Source organism: Oncorhynchus gorbuscha, linkage group LG26 (assembly GCF_021184085.1).
Source record: "Oncorhynchus gorbuscha isolate QuinsamMale2020 ecotype Even-year linkage group LG26, OgorEven_v1.0, whole genome shotgun sequence".
NCBI classification, from domain to species: Eukaryota; Metazoa; Chordata; class Actinopteri; order Salmoniformes; family Salmonidae; genus Oncorhynchus; species Oncorhynchus gorbuscha.
Genome location: NC_060198.1, coordinates 2,927,650 through 2,942,189, shown reverse-complemented (window position 1 = coordinate 2,942,189; position 14,540 = coordinate 2,927,650). Strand labels below are relative to the sequence as shown.

The 14,540-nt window shown below is 43.1% G+C and overlaps 1 pseudogene; it reads left to right on the top strand.

The window, feature by feature from the left end:
- Positions 1–1,250: 1,250 nt before the first annotated feature.
- The window catches only part of LOC124016409, a 40,719-nt pseudogene continuing 27,429 nt past the window's right edge, over positions 1,251–14,540 (top strand).

Sequence of the window (14,540 nt, the reverse complement as noted above, 5' to 3'; positions counted from 1 at the left end):
CCTGGCTCTGAAACAGGTTATGTCGTTTCGTTTCAAACACCTGGCTCTGAAACAGGTTATGTCGTTTCAAACACCTGGCTCTGAAACAGGTTATGTCGTTTCAAACACCTGAACAGGGCTCAAACAAACAGGTTATGTCGTTTCAAACACCCTGGCTCTGAAACGGGTTATGTCGTTTCAAACACCTGGCTCTGAAACAGGTTATGTCGTTTCAAACACCTGGCTCAAACAACAGGTTATGTCGTTTCAAACACCTGGCTCTGAAACAGTCGTTTCAAACACCTGGCTTATGTCGTTTCAAACACCTGGCTCTGAAACGGGTTATGTCATTTCAAACACCTGGCTCTGAAACAGGTTATGTCGTTTCAAACAAACACCCGGCTCTGAAACAGGTTATGTCGTTTCAAACACCTGGCTCTGAAACGGGTTATGTCGTTTCAAACACCTGGCTCTGAAACGGGTTGTTTCAAACACCTGGCTCTGAAACAGGTTATGTCGTTTCAAACACCTGGCTCTGAAACAGGTTATGTCGTTTCAAACACCTGGCTCTGAAACAGGTTATGTCGTTTCAAACACCTGGCTCTGAAACAGGTTATGTCGTTTCAAACACCTGGCTCTGAAACTGAAACAGGTTATGTCGTTTCAAACACCTGGCTCTGAAACAGGTTATGTCGTTTCAAACACCAGGTTATGGCTCTGAAACGGGTTATGTCAGGTTATGTTTCAAACACCTGGCTCTGAAACAGGTTATGTCGTTTCAAACACCCGGCTCTGAAACAGGTTATGTCGTTTCAAACACCTGGCTCTGAAACAGGTTATGTCGTTTCAAACACCTGGCTCTGAAACAGGTTATGTCGTTTCAAACACCTGGCTCTGAAACAGGTTATGTCGTTTGCTCTGAAACAGGTTATGTCGTTTCAAACACCAGGCTCTGAAACAGGTTATGTCGTTTCAAACACCCGGCTCTGAAACAGGTTATGTCGTTTCGGCGACAGGTGTTTGTTTTTGGACACACTGGAGCAGGTGTTTGTTTTTCAAACACTGGAGCAGACTTTGGAGTTATTGTTTTCAAGTATGACAGCAGACTGTGTATGGCTTATGCTAGTACGGTTAGTTAACGATGTTTTGAGTGTGGGGATGTTGGCCATAAGCGACATGCTTGCCCGAAAAGGGAGAAGGCGGAGGGAGGGGTGCAGGTGGTCCTCATAACGCCTGGGTCCACTGATGTAGGGACAGGTGGTCCGAAAGTGATGGAGCAATCACAAGCACCTGTTGCTGAGGAACAAGCTGTCCGTGTTGAGGGTACGGAGTTGCAGCTTGTACCAGAGGAGACCATAGTGTCTGTTATGCAGCAGAAAATTATTGTTGTAGGAGGTAAGGATGGATTTGGGGAGGCAATTCCCCAGACTGGTGAGGAGATGCTCAGTATGAGTAATGGGGTTCAGGTGGGGCTAGTCTCCCAGGTAGTGGAGGAGATGTCCACTATGGGTGATGGGGTTCAGGTGGGGCTAGTCTCCCAGGTAGTGGAGGAGATGTCCACTACAAGTAATGGGGTTCAGGTGGGTCTCCCAGGTAGTGGAGGAGATGTCCCAGGTAGTGGAGGAGATGTCCACTACAAGTAATGGGGTTCAGGTGGGGCTAGTCTCCCAGGTAGTGGAGGAGATGTCCAGTAATGGGGTTCAGGTAGCTGAGGTAATGGGGTTCATGAGTAATGGGGTTCAGGTGGAGCTAGTCTCCCAGGTAGTGGAGGAGATGTCCAGTCTCCCAGGTAGTGGAGGAGATGTCCACAAGTAATGGGGTTCAGGTGGGGCTAGTCTCCCAGGTAGTGGAGGAGATGTCCACTATGAGTATGGGGTTCAGGTAGCTAGTCTCCCAGGTGGGGATGTCAGGTGGGGTTCAGATAGTCTCCCAGGTAGTGGAGGAGATGTCCACTGATGGGGTTCAAGTCTCCCAAGTGGGGTTCAGGTGGGGTTCAGGTAGTCTCCCAGGTAGTGGAGGAGATGTCCACTACGAGTAATGGGGTTCAGGTGGAGCTAGTCTCCCAGGTAGTGGAGGAGATGTCCACAATGAGTAATGGGGGTTCAGGTGGAGCTAGGTCTCCCAGGTAGTGGAGGAGATGTTCCAGTCTCCCAGGTAGTGAGTAATGGGGTTCAGGTGGGGTTCAGGTGGAGCTAGTCTCCCAGGTAGTGGAGGAGATGTCCACTACAGGTGATGGGGTTCAGTAATGGGGTTCAGGTGGAGCTAGTCTCCCAGGTAGTGGAGGAGATGTCCTACAGGTGATGGGGTTCAGGTGGAGCTAATGGGGTTCAGGTCAGGGGGCTAGTCTCCCTCCCATGGGGTAGTGGAGTGGGAGATGTCACACAGGTGATGGGGTTCAGGTGGAGCTAGTCTCCCAGGTAGTGGAGGGATGTCACGGGTGATGGGGAGCTAGTCTCCCAGGTAGTGGAGGAGGAGATGTTCAGGTGGGCTAGTCTCCCAGGTAGTGAGTAATGGGGTTCAGGTGGAGCTAGTCTCCCAGGTAGTGGAGGAGATGTCCACTAATGGGGTTCAGGTGGGAGTCCCAGGTAGTGGGGTTCAGGTGGGGTTCAGGTGGAGTCTCCCAGGTAGTGGAGGAGATGTCCACTACAGGTGATGGGGTTCAGGTGGATGGGGTTCAGGGTGGAGGGGTCCACTACGAGTAATGGGGTTCTCCCAGGTAGTGGAGGAGATGCCAGGTGATGGGGTTCGGTGGAGCTAGTCTCCCAGGTAGTGATGGAGTGCAAGTGGGGAGTGTTCAGAGGGATGTGGAGGAGATGCTGAGGGGAATCAGTGGTCTGTGGCCTCAGTTGAGGAGGATCAGGAGAAGGATATGGACATCTCTGTTGATATGATAGCAGCTGGTGACGACTCAATTTAGCGGATGTGTCCACTATGAGTAATGGGGTTCAAATGGGTTCCTGGATCAGACTTTGATGATAAGTTTGTGAGGTCAGTTGTGGTGTTACAGGTGACGGTGGGGTTAGACCAGCTGAGTGAGAAGAAACGGTTCCGCTTGAGGAAATGTGTTACTGCTGTCACGGCAGAAAAAGGTAGTGGGAAACGTGGTCAGGTTCAGAGAAAATTAAAACAATGATGATGATCATGCCTCATATGGTGTTTTTCTCTCATTTCTCTGTGGCTTCTTCTGTTTTTTCCTTTCTCTTTTCTATTCGGCAATCAATTACAAGGATCCTCAATCAACGTAGACAAACTGAGCGTGATTTATAATCGTACAGTACACAGCAAACTCACTTGGATTACATTGGCTTTGAGGCGAGCCTTGCATTTCGTTTTCAAAATGGGTGACAGAAGCAAAACGGCCACATTTTTACCGAGATGTGCTCGGCATGAAGATTTTGCGTCACAATATTTGCGTTTCAAAGAGTTTAAAGAAGGCAACTTGTAAGGGCCCTTATGATGGAAAATGGTCGGCTTTGGGCCAGAGGATGAAGATGATGACAATTATTGGGAGGTAATGACTTCCTCGGTTTGACTCTGCAGTCTAGCCAGGCTGTCAGCAATGCTAAGTGGCTTGGTTGGCCCCTCACTGAGGTTGGAAAGGGCTGAGGCCCCAGGAGGTAATCACTTCTACCTGGTTGACAAAGAACAGCCTCCCAATGATCCTGTACAGAAGGTGTGTCTGGCAGGGTCTGATCTGCAGAATCAATACACTGCTCCTCCCTTCTGGGGATGAAGGTGAAAGAGAGAAATGAGGAGAAGAAGACTGTGCTGATGGGATTCACAGACACTCTGTGTAAACTAGAGATTCACAACATTGTTGGGACTGTAGATCATGGGACAGCCTTCGAGTGGATAGCATTCCAGTGTCCATGTGAGCAGTTGGCAGATCTTGAACCCTTGATGACAAAAATCTGTACTCTCTTGGTTAGCCTGGAAACCCCTGGGAAGGCTATAGTAGAAGTGGTCATTTGGGCTAACTCTCTCTCACTCACTCACTCACTCACTCACGCACTCACTCACTCCTCACTCACTCACTCACTCACTCACTCACTCACTCACTCACTCACTCACTCACTCACTCACTCACTCACTCACTCACTCACTAACTATCTCTGCTTTATTGGCATGGGAAACATGTGTTAACATTGCCAAAGCAAGTGAAGTAGATAATATACAGAAGTGAAATAAATCAAAAAATGAACAGTAAACATTACACATACAGAAGTTCCAAAAGAATAAAGACATTACAAGTGTCATATTATGTCTATATACAGTGTTGTAACGATGTGCAAGTGGTTAAGGTACAAAAGGGGAAATAAATAAACATAAATATGGGTTGTATTTACAATGGTGTTTGTTCTTCACTGGTTGCCCTTTTCTTGTGGCAACAGGTCACACATCTTGCTGCTGTTTTGGCACACTGTGGTATTTCACCCAAAAGATATGGGAGTTTATCAAAATCGGGTTTGTTTTCCGAATTCTTTGTGGATCTGTGTAATCTGAGGGAAATATGTGTCTCTAATATGGTCATACATTTGGCAGGACGTTAGGAAATGCAGCTCAGTTTCCACCTAATTTACACTATATATATCAATACACTATACATATCAATATTCACATCAATACACTATACATATCAATATTCACATCAATACACTATACATAACAATATTCACATCAATACACTATACTTATCAATACACAAAAGCGAAATACAGTCATAGAAAATAAACACATTCTTCAGTAAAAAGGTTTTCAATCAGCCTTCTGAATTACCCTAGAGACACCAATTCATCCAGTTTCAGAGCGAGTCTGAGATTATTCCAGTAAGGTGAAAGGAAACTAAAAGTAGATTTACCGAATTCGGTGTCGATTGAAGGGATCTCCATACATGTAACATTTGAAGTCAGAAGTTTACATACACGTAGGTTGGAGTCATTAAAACTCATTTTTCAACCACTCCACAAATTTCTTGTTAACAAACTATAGTTTTGGAAAGTCGGTTAGGACATCTACTTTGTGCATGACACAAGTCCTTTTTCCAACAATTGTTTACAGACAGATTATTTCACTTATCATTCACTGTATCACAATTCCAGTGGGTCAGAAGTTTACATACACTAAGTTGACTGTGCCTTTAAACAGCTTGGAAAATTCCAGAAAATGACGTCATGCTTTAGAAGCTTCCGATAGGCTAATTGACATGATTTGAGTTAATTGGAGGTGTACCCGTGGATGTATTTCAAGGCCTACCTTCAAACTCAGTGCCTCTTTGCTTGACATCATGGGAAAATCATAAGAAATCAACCAAGACCTCAGAAAACAATTGTAGACCTCCACAAGTCTGGTTCATCCTTGGGAGCAATTTCCAAAGCCTGAAGGTACCACATTCATCTGTACAAACAATAGTACGCAAGTATAAACACCATGGGACTACGCAGCCGTCATACTGCTCAGGAAGGAGACGCGTTCTGTCTGCTAGAGATGAACGTACTTTGGTGCGAAAAGTGCAAATCAATCCCAGAACAGCAGCAAAGGACCTTGTGAAGATGCTGGAGGAAACGGGTACAAAAGTATCTATATCCACAGTAAAACTAGTCCTAAATCGACATAACCTGAAAGGCCGCTCAGCAAGGAAGAAGCCACTGCTCCAAAACAGCCATAAAAAAGCCAGACTACGGTTTGCAACTGCACATGGTGACAAAGATCGTACTTTTTGGAGAAATGTCCTCTGGTCTGATGAAACAAAAATAGAACTGTTTGGCCATAATGACCATCGTTATGTTTGGATGAAAAAGGGGGCTTGCAAGCCGAAGAACACCATCCCAACTGTGAAGCACGTGGTTGGCAGCATTATGTTGTGGTGGTGCTTTGCTACAGGAGGGACTGATGCACTTCACAAAAGAGATGGCATCATGAGAAGAAAATTACGTGGATATATTGAAGCAACATCTCAAGACATCAGTCAGGAAGCTAAATCTTGGTCGCAAATGGGTCTTCCAAATGGACAATGACCCCACATACTTCCAAAGGTGTGGCAAAATGGCTTAAGGACAACTAAGTCAAGGTATTGGAGTGGCCATCACAAAGCCCTGACCTCAATCCTATAGAACATTTGTGGGCAGAACTGAAAAAGCGTGTGCGAGCAAGGAGGCCTACAAACCTGACTCAGTTACACCAGCTCTGTCAGGAGGAATGGGCCAAAATTCACCCAGCTTATTGTGGGAAGCTTGTGGAAGGCTACCCAAAATGTTTGACCCAAGTTAAACAATTTAAAGGCAATGCTCCCAAATACTAATTGAGTGTATGTAAACTTCTGACCCACTGGGAATGTGATGAAAGGGAACCGGGAAGACTAAAGAGAAGGAAAAACACGCTGGGACAACTTGACGAGACAAGACGACGCAGGTATAAATACACAAGGGATAATGGGGAAAATAGGAGACACCTGGTGGGGGGTGGAGACAAGCACGAGACAGGTGAAACAGATCAGGGTGTGACAGAGTCTGTACATCGTCAAAGCTTTTCTTAATTTTGGGTCAGTCACAGTTGTCAGGTGTTCTGCTACTGTCTACTCTCTGTTTAGTGCCAAAAAGCTTTCCAGTTTGCTCAGTTTTTGGGTGAAGTAATTATCTTTTTGTTTTCTCATTATTTGGTTGGGTCTAATTGTATTGCTGTCCTGGGGCTTTGTGGGGTCTGTTTTTGTTTCTGAGTCCCAGTACCTCTTTCTCTATCTCCCTCTCTCTTGCTCTTCCTGTCTGTAACTCCACTCACAAGGACAGAACAAGCTGCTCCTTCCATGTCACTGTGATACTGTAGATATCTCCCCAAACAAAAATATATTCCTACCACCCCTCCTCTGATTCTAAAATTGGTCTAATGCCCAAGTCTCCTCCGTTACAAAATATGTTGTTGGTTTTAGAAGGCAAGAGGTGGAGCAACAGAAAGTGATAGTCAGTGAGCAAAAGAAAGGGAGAAGGAAAGAGAGAGCGAGCTGTCTAGCCACCCTACTCTTCTCGAAACTCTTCACCATATGTCACGTTATGTACAGAACATCCTAACCCTAATCATGGAGCAAGGGATGTATCCCAAATGACACCGTATTCCCTATATTGTGCACTTCTTTTGACCAGAGCCCCATGAGCCTGTGTAGTGAATAGGGTGCCAATTGGGAGTCCGCCTCCTTCCTCCTAGCTCGCCAGTGTTTACCCAATCTGTTTAATCAGGAAGTGACCACCCACGGATTGGAACTGGGGATGGGGACAGGAGTACAGGTTCAAATTCATTTGGCACACTGTAGCAAAATGTTTTGCAACCGGAAATTAAAACGAGCATTTCTTATTGGACAAGTTCAGGTAAAGACCTCCCATTTTGTCTGTTTTTTTGTTGTTGAAACATTTGATGCATAATGAACCAGACCCAGAAGAACAGGAGTACAGAGTACCTTCTAGAGCTGCCAAATGAAGCAGTGTATATGTGTGTGTTAATGTACGATGTGTACTAGACCTTCTAGAGCTGCCAAATGAAGCAGTGTATATGTGTGTGTTAATGTACGATGTGTACTAGACCTACTAGAGCTGCCAAATGAAGCAGTGTATATGTGTGTGTTAATGTACGATGTGTACTAGACCTACTAGAGCTGCCAAATGAAGCAGTGTATATGTGTGTGTTAATGTACGATGTGTACTAGACCTACTAGAGCTGCCAAATGAAGCAGTGTATATGTGTGTGTTAATGTACGATGTGTACTAGACCTACTAGAGCTGCCAAATGAAGCAGTGTATATGTGTGTGTAGAGCTGCCAAATGAAGCAGTGTATGTGTGTGATGTGTACTAGACCTACTAGAGCTGCCAAATGAAGCAGTGTATATGTGTGTGTTAATGTACGATGTGTACTAGACCTACTAGAGCTGCCAAATGAAGCAGTGTATATGTGTGTGTTAATCTACGATGTGTACTAGACCTTCTAGAGCTGCCAGATGAAGCAGTGTATATGTGTGTGTTAATGTACGATGTGTACTAGACCTACTAGAGCTGCCAAATGAAGCAGTGTATATGTGTGTGTTAATCTACGATGTGTACTAGACCTACTAGAGCTGCCAAATGAAGCAGTGTATATGTGTGTGTTAATGTACGATGTGTACTAGACCTACTAGAGCTCCCAAATGAAGCAGTGTATATGTGTGTGTTAATGTACGATGTGTACTAGACCTACTAGAGCTCCCAAATGAGCCAGCAGAATCAGGCTAATCTATATGAGCTGCGCTTGCAATGCTACGGGTGAGGGTTCCCCTTACATTCTCGCCCATTTTTGTTCTCTTGCTATATTTTCTCTATCGTATCTCTCTCTCTCTCTCTACCCATCTCTTTCTTCCTCTACCTCAGTCTCTCTCTTATCCTCCTTCCCCATCCATCTTTCTCTCTATTTTACTCTCCCCTTCTCTCGTTGTCTTTCCCTCCAATATAGACTTTGAAATGTGTCTTTCAAATCTGAGGACAAGTGTCTCCTGTCGCCTGATTCACCATAGAACATTGTTGATTCCACCCCCCTTTCAGGACAAGACAGACAGGTAGGACTATCTGTCTGTTTGATGCTGCGAGGTGTAAATTGCAGGAAATTACATTTACCGCCATTCCCCCACGAGTATTGACAATACCTCTCCCTTTATTCAAATACCGCTTTTATGTTTGACTTCCGTCCCAAATGGCCACCTATTCACTATATGGTGTTCTATGGCCCACAGGGTTCTGGTCAAAAGTAGTGCACTATATAGGCAATAGGGTGCCATTTGGGATGCTACCCTGTAAATTGAGTGGGGGGAGGAAGGGAGGAAAGGAAAATGGTATAAAAACTGAATGCTCACACCGCATGAATGATAATTGTGTTTCTGTGGGTTGCTTGGTTACCGTTCACATGAAATTGGAGGTTGTGGAGAATTGTGATTCCTCTGTAGGTTTCCTTGCGCTGTTGTGCGTGAGCCGGCGCAAACACACTCCAGGAAATAGCACCATCACTTTCATATCATTTTTTGAAAACAGTTTATGGGTGAAAGAGAGTTTGCAGAGAGACAGAATAGGCTGTATGACCTGTCTGTGCAGACAGATCAGACATTCTTCAACTGTTGTTTCGTCATTTCACGGAGAAAGCAGGCGTGCCAAAACTTGGATCACATTTTCAGTAGCATAAAGACACATGGATATTTATGATAATATATTCTGTGCTCCTTCATGCCAGTCCAGAGAACAAACTAAAGAACCCAATGTACCATCCAGACAATGCATTTGTTATTGGCATTGACATACATATACACACACACACACTTCTGTTAATGACTCGCATCGCAACTCATTTGCACATTCTAACCTTCACCCATAGACCCAATACATCTCCTCTCTCAGTATTTCTGCCAGGAAGATCAATAATTTAGGAGAGGCGAGGGAGATGAGGACAGGACAGCACAGGCGACGGAGAGGAGGGGAGAGATAAAGGGAGGAGAGGAGAGGGGAGGAGGAGAAGAGTAAAGAAGAGGAGATGTAACATTCTAAATGTTCTGTCTGGTACAGTGATCTAATGACCAGTGGTATTTTCTAATAGGCACAATACACCTATTCCCCCCCAAAAGTATTTGCCTATTTGAGGTCAAGTAGTCCACCTACCGAATGTGATGAAAATGTATGGTAATCATAATTAACTTAAGTTAATGAGAACTACTTATTGACATATTCACATTCAACTTCCCTCATCTCTTTTGTCTAATTTCTTATATATTTCTTATATATATGTGTGTGTGTGTGTGTGTGTGTGTGTGTGTGTGTGTGTGTGTGTGTGTGTGTGTGTGTGTGTGTGTGTGTGTGTGTGTGTGTGTGTGTGTGTGTGTGTGTGTGTGTGTGTGTGTGTGTGTGTGAGAGAGAATGAGTGCATGCCTGCGTCCCCGTGTTTGGGTATAAGACCAGTATTGCTGGATGATTGAACCCAATTGATGAGGCCAAGAGCCTTTGCTGCATAACATTACTGGGGACTCGGGGTGGTTTGGGTCGTGGGTAGATTCCAGTGGAGGCTGGTGGGAGGAGCTATAGAGGGGCGGGCTCATTGAAATGGCTGGAATGGAATCAACGGAACGGTATCAAACATATTGAAACCACATGTTTGACTCCGTTCCATTTATTCCACTCCAATGAGCCCGTCCTCCTATATTTCTTCCCACCTGCCTCCTTGGCATGGGAATAAGGTATTGCTGGATTCCCACGTGACTAACCTAACAGCCTTTGCAGCCTAGCTAGCATTACTGTGCCTTGGTTGTGCTGGTGGTTAGTGGTGGGAAGTAGATTCTGGACATAAGAATAGTAATATTGGATGATGCATATTGGTGTATCCCACTATATGGCCCTGGTCTTGGGGTATCACTTCTTCCTATTGGAACATCTTTCATGACTATCGGAGCTCTGCTGCATGCATCATAATCCATTTCTCAGAAAAAATTGAAATGACAAAATACTGTTCTTGGAAATAGTGACAAGATACACTATGTGAATATAAAAAACGATGTCCTAATGCAACCTGCCAGCCCATATGGAAAAGCAAATTTAACAGGATTCTTATGTTTTCCTGAAACTTGTACATATGGCAGCAAATACACATGCAAGATTCATAGAATGTTCTAGTAATATATACTTGTATGAGTAGATAAAATGTATACTTTACAAAATGCTGCGTGTATTATAAAAAAAAATACAAGCTAAGCCTTCTGAGGTCTCACATACATGGGACACTGTCTGATCTATTGAAGAAAGGAGGAGGAGGAGGAGGAGGAAGAGAAGGAGCCGGAAAAAGGAGGAGAAGAGGGAGAAGAGGAGGAATGACTTTCATAGCAGTAGTGAATCTATTTCTATTTAGTGGATATCTCTCAACAATCATTCTCATGATAGCACATTGGTCAGCAACAATGACAAATATCAAGGCTAAGCAGGGCTAGTTTGGGGAGACCGTAGATAAATGAACTGTCCAGTAGAAGGTGTTGCCCAGCTTTAACCATGGAAACTCATATCTGAAAATGTACACTGAGTGTACAAAACATTAGGAACACCTGCTCTTTCCATGACATAGACTGACCAGGTGAATCCAGGTGAAAGCTATGATCCCTTATAAATGTCACTTGTTAAATCCACTTCAGTCAGTATAGATGAAGGGGGAGACAGGTTAAAGGATTTTTAAGCCTTGAGACGATTGAGACATGGATTGTGTATGTGTGCCATTCAGAGGGTGAATGAGTAAGACAAACGATTTAAGGGCCTTTGAACAGGGTATGGTTGTAGGAGTCAGGCACACCGGGTTGAGTGTATCAAGAACTGAAATACTGCTGGGTATTTCACACTCAACTGTTTCCTGTGTGTATCAAGATGGTCCACCACCCAAAAGACATCCAGCCAACTTCACGCAACTGTGAGAAGTCAACAGGGGCCAGCATCCCTGAGGAAGGCTTTCGACACCTTGTAAAGTCCATGCCCTGACGAACTGAGGCTGTTCTGAGGACAAACTCAATGTGTTCCTAATGTTTTGTACACTCAGTGTATATACAAATATTGGAATGTTCTTATAGTTTTTTATATGTTAAATTATAAAAACAATGTTAAACCTATAACGCATTTATTTTGTAGAATTGACATTGTCAGAACATACAATTATATTATAATATTCATAGATGACTCATGTAATTAATATATTTTGTCTCAAATATGCCATACCATGTTCATGTAGGAAATTCACCACAATCGTGTAATCAATTGTGTTTAAGGCATATAAGTTAACACATAACCAACTACACCCCTGACATACAGCACCTTCGGAAAGTATTCAGACCCCTTGACATTTTTCCACATTTTGATACATTACAGCCTTATTCTGAAATGGATTCAATAAAACAATTTCCTCACCAATCTACACACAATACAATCTACACACAATACAATCTACACACAATACAATCTACACACAATACAATCTACAATACACAATACAATCTACACACAATACAATCTACACACAATACAATCTACACAATACAATCTACACACAATACAATCTACACACAATACAATCTACACAATACAATCTACACACAATACAATCTACACACAATACAATCTACACACAATACAATCTACACACTACACACAATACAATCTACACATCAACACAATACAATCTACAATACAATCAATACAATCTACACACAATACAATCTACACACAATACAATCTACACACAATACAATCTACACAATACAATCTACACACAATACAAACAATACAATCTACACACAATACAATCTACACACAATACAATCTACACAATACAATCTACACAATACAATCTACAACAATACAATCTACACAATACAATCTACACACAATACAATCTACACACAATACAATCTACACAATACAATCTATACACAATACAATCTACACAATACAATCTACACACAATACAATCTACACACAATACAATCTACACAATACAATCTACAATCTACAAATACAATCTACAATCTACACACAATACAATCTACACACAATCTACAATACAATCTACACACAATACAACACACAATACAATCTACACACAATACAACACACTATCTACACACAATACAATCTACACACAATACAATACAATCTACACACAATCACACAATACAATCTACACACACACAATACAATACAATCTACACTACAACAATACAATCTACACACAATACAATCTACACACAATACAATCAATACAATCTACACACAATACAATACACACTACAATCTACACACAATACAATACACACAATACAATACAATCTACACACAATACAATCTACACACAATACAATCTATACACAATACAATCTACACACAATACAATCTATACACAATACAATCTACACACAATACAATCTACACACAATACAATCTACACACAATACAATCTACACACAATACAATCTACACACAATACCATCTATACACACAATCTACACACAATACAATCTACACACAATACAATCTACACACAATACAATCTACACACAATACAATCTACACACAATACAATCTACACACAATACAATCTATACACAATACCCCATAAAGACAAAGCGAAAACAGGTTTTTGAAAATGTTGGCAAATGTATTAAATCCAAAAACCAGAAATACCTGATTGACATAAGTATTCAGACAATTTGCTATGGGACTCGAAATTGAGCTCAGGTGCATCCTGTTTCCATTGATCATCCTTGAGCCATTTCTACAACTTGATTGAAGTCCACCTGTGGCAAATTCAATTGATTGGACATGATTTGGAAATGCACACACCTGTCTATATAATGTCCCACAGTTGACAGTGCATGTCAGAGCAAAAACCAAGCCGTGAGGTCGAATGAATTGTCCTTGGAGCTCCGAGACAGGATTGTATCGAGGCACAGATCTGGGGAAGGGTACCAAAATATTTCTACAGCATTGAAGGTCCTCAAGAACACAGTCGCCTCCATCATTCTTAAATGGAAGAAGTTTGGAACCACCAAGACTCTTCCTAGAGCAGGCCACCCGGCCAAACTGAGCAATCGGGAGAGTAAGGCCTTGGTCAGGGGGGTGACCAAGAACCCGACGGTTACTCTGACAGAGCTCCAGAGTACCTCTGTGGAGATGGGAGAACCTTCCAGAAGGACAACCATCTCTGCAGCACTCCACCAATCACACCTTTTATGGTAGAGTGGCCAGACAAAAGCCACTACTCAGTAAAAGGCACATGACAGCCCGTTTGGAGTTTTCCAAAAGGCACCTAAAGACTCTCAGACAATGAGAAACAAGATTCTCTGGTCTGATGAAACCAAGATTGAACTCTTTGGCCTGAATGCCAAACGACACGTCTGGGGAAACCTGGCACCATCCCTACGGTGAAGCATGATGGTGGCAGCATCATGCTGTGGGAATGTTTTCCAGTGGCAGGGACTGGGAGACTTATCAAAATTGAGGCAAAGATGAACTGAGCAAAGTACAGAGCGATCCTTGATGAAAACCTGCTCCTGGGTTCTCAGGACCTCAGACTGGACTGAAGGTTCACCTTCCAACAGGACAACGACCCTAAGCACACAGCCAAGACAACGCAGGAGTGGCTTCAGGACAAGTCTCTGAATTTCCTTGAGTGGCCCAGCCAGAGCCTGGACTTGGACCAGATCGAATGTCTCTGGAGAGACCTGATAATAGCTATGCAGCAACGCTCTCCATTCAACCTGACAGAGCTTGAGATGATCTGCAGAGAAGAATGGGAGAAACTCCCCAAATACAGGCGTGCCAAGCTTGTAGCGTCATACCCAATAAGACTCAAGGCTGTAATTGCTGCCAAAGGTGCTTCAACAAAGTACTGAGTAAAGGGTCTGAATACTTACGTTAATGTTTAATTTCCTTTCTTTATTTTGATACATTTCCCAAATTTGATAAACAGTTTTTGCTTTGTCATTATGGGGTATTGTGTGTTGATTGATGAGTGGTAAAAAAAATATTTAATCAACTTT